Raw genomic sequence first — 2,558 nt, forward strand, 5'->3', positions numbered from 1 at the left:
TTGGTATTCACCCAACTTCACAAAGTGGGGTGAAAAATGTTCATCAGAGTGATGGCCCGGGGAAAGAAACTGTCCCTGTGCCTGGTTGTCTTGGCGTACAGTGACCTGTAGCACCGTCCAGAGGGGAGCAGTTCAAACAGTTTGTGTCCAGGGTGTGAGGGGTCTGCAGAAATCTTCTCAGCCCTCCTTTTGACCCATGAGGTGTACAGGTCCTCCATGGAGGGCAGGCTTGTACCGATGATCTTTTCTGCAGTCCTGACTGTTCACTGGAGTCTGTACTTGTCCTGTTTGGTTGCTGAGCCAAACCAGACAGTGATGGAGGTGCAGAGAATAGACTCAGGATGTACAGGATGTACTTCCTGAGCTGGTGCAGGAAGTACATCCTGTGCTGTGCCTTCTTGACGATGGTTCTGATGTTGGATGACATCCAACAGGAACGAGTGAGTGGCTGTCCTCGTTAGAATAGTGGCCAGTATCTCTGCCTGTCATGCGGAAGACCGGGGTTCGATTCCCCGACGAGGAGTCCTGTTGAGCAGGCTCAATGAATGTTGCATTTCATGTGCTATTTTCCCCTTCAGGTTGAGAGAAGCTCTGTTTTAGAATTTAGGTCCGGAACAACAAAATGTTTTCAGATCATCTATAAAATTTTCTTTTGCTCCTAATGAATTGTAACTTCATTGCCTACCGACTGGTCCACGTGGGGATCCTGTAGGAATAGTATCTCCATTTTGCCCGTGATCCACCTTTTCAGTGGTCAGGCTGTTGACAAGTATTGATCTGATCTTCTGAGGGTACCCTGATCTGGAGCAGGTTAGCCAGGCCAGGCACTATAGTTTACCCTGCTGGTAACCTGCTGTTTTCACCTGATGGCACAGGCACCAAAAGTACACGGGAGTACTGGCCCTCTGAAGTAAACCTCCTCCAGAGCAATTTGAAAAGCAGGCCAGTCCTGTAGGTAGGGGTCAGGAGAGTTTGGCTCTCCACATGGTCTTTGAATTGGGCAAACACTTTTTTCATGTGGATGTCAACAATAATATTTTCAAGTTCCCATGATAATCACTTTATTTGGCAAAGTATGTTACAAACACAAGGAATTTGTTTCTGGCACAGAACTGAGGCAGCCATCTGCGGTGCCAACTTGGGGTTCAGTGTCTTGCTCAAGGACACCCCAGTAGTACACATCCCTGGGTGGGTTCAAACCACCAACCTTTCGGTTAACAGCAGAGCCTTTTAAACGATTGCTCCACAAAGACACGCTTAAAAAAAGGAACCCACAACACTGCGACGGCCGGCAATCGAACCCGGGTCAACTGCTTGAAGGCAGCTATGCTCACCGCTACACCACCACCGCTATATGGGTGGCAAATCCAACCGGTGGTTGCTGCATCCTCCCCCACATGACCACATACAGCCCCACAGCAGTGAAATTAATTCCAACAGGTAGAGTAGCACCAACAATAACATCATGGGTCGTTAATCCGCTAGTTAACCAGCAACACATCGCATATGCGGCAGACCCGCTGGCCACAAGCAGTCAAAACAAACGAGCTCACATGAACAAGCAACCGCCTGGATTTTATGGCCATTCAAGGAGATCCTTAAACTATCAGGTAATACTTTATTTTGGTAGAAAAAAGTCTTGCCATCGAGAATTTGCGAGATGTGTATAATCCGAGTTTCTTCTGCATAGAAATACTAGAACATACTTTTACCTCATTTTTTGATCTTTAGGTTACGACTAAGATGATAATTCGCCGTTGTAACATTGTAGACAAGCCAGAAAACAAGGAAAAGCATGCCAGGGGCCCTTTAGCAGCGATAATGGCGAGTGTGATTGTGGACAAATTTTGCTTAGGTTTTTGGATAAACCATAGCAGAGAGGCTGTTCTCCTGAAGATGCCAAATGATTTGTTCTTGTGTTTAGACTCTGTTTTAAGACAGATGATCACTCCATGCGCTTGGTAACAAACAAAGTATAACAACTGCAGGGAGTATCTGTCACTTTGTATTAGTTGTTGCTGTGTTCAATTGCAGCGCCAATGCTGATACAGCCCATTAGCCAGACTATGTAATTGAGAATTTTTTTGTCAAAGTGTGAAAAAACAGAACTTTTTTTTTTTAACTTCTGAAGCGCCCGGTTAGCTCAGTCGGTAGAGCATGAGACTCTTAATCTCAGGGTCGTGGGTTCGACCCCCACATTGGGTGTGATGCTTTGCAGATAGAGTGTTATTTCTGTGTGTCAGAAAGTACATTGCACACTAGAGATGTGTACTTCTGATGTTAGTTAACTACATTAATGCACACCACCCACAACAAGATGGAACAGGAATAATATGAATTGGAGAGGCAGGGATGTGAGCAGGTCTGTCTCTCCAGTGCTAAGGTTGTTACAACCTGCTAGTCGGACCGTGGGTAAGGATGATTTAAGCTTCTTGAGATTGAGATAAGAGTCACATTAAAAAAAAAAAAAAAGGCTGTTTCTGCCAGGTTTCAAAGCAGGGACGTTTTGCGTGTGAGGCGAATGTGATGACGACTACACTACAGAAACTGCTCTGACA

At 45.7% G+C, this 2,558-nt stretch overlaps 2 non-coding genes across 2 annotated transcripts; both read left to right on the top strand.

The window, feature by feature from the left end:
* Positions 1-451: 451 nt before the first annotated feature.
* trnad-guc (transfer RNA aspartic acid (anticodon GUC)) lies at positions 452-523 on the top strand. Its single transcript has one exon. It is a non-coding gene; the product is annotated as a tRNA-Asp (tRNA).
* Positions 524-2,132: 1,609 nt separating this feature from the next.
* On the top strand, positions 2,133-2,205 carry trnak-cuu (transfer RNA lysine (anticodon CUU)). The gene has a single exon. It is a non-coding gene; the product is annotated as a tRNA-Lys (tRNA).
* Positions 2,206-2,558: the final 353 nt, after the last annotated feature.

This window comes from Monopterus albus, unplaced genomic scaffold (assembly GCF_001952655.1).
Source record: "Monopterus albus unplaced genomic scaffold, M_albus_1.0 scaffold169.1, whole genome shotgun sequence".
NCBI lineage: Eukaryota > Metazoa > Chordata > Actinopteri > Synbranchiformes > Synbranchidae > Monopterus > Monopterus albus.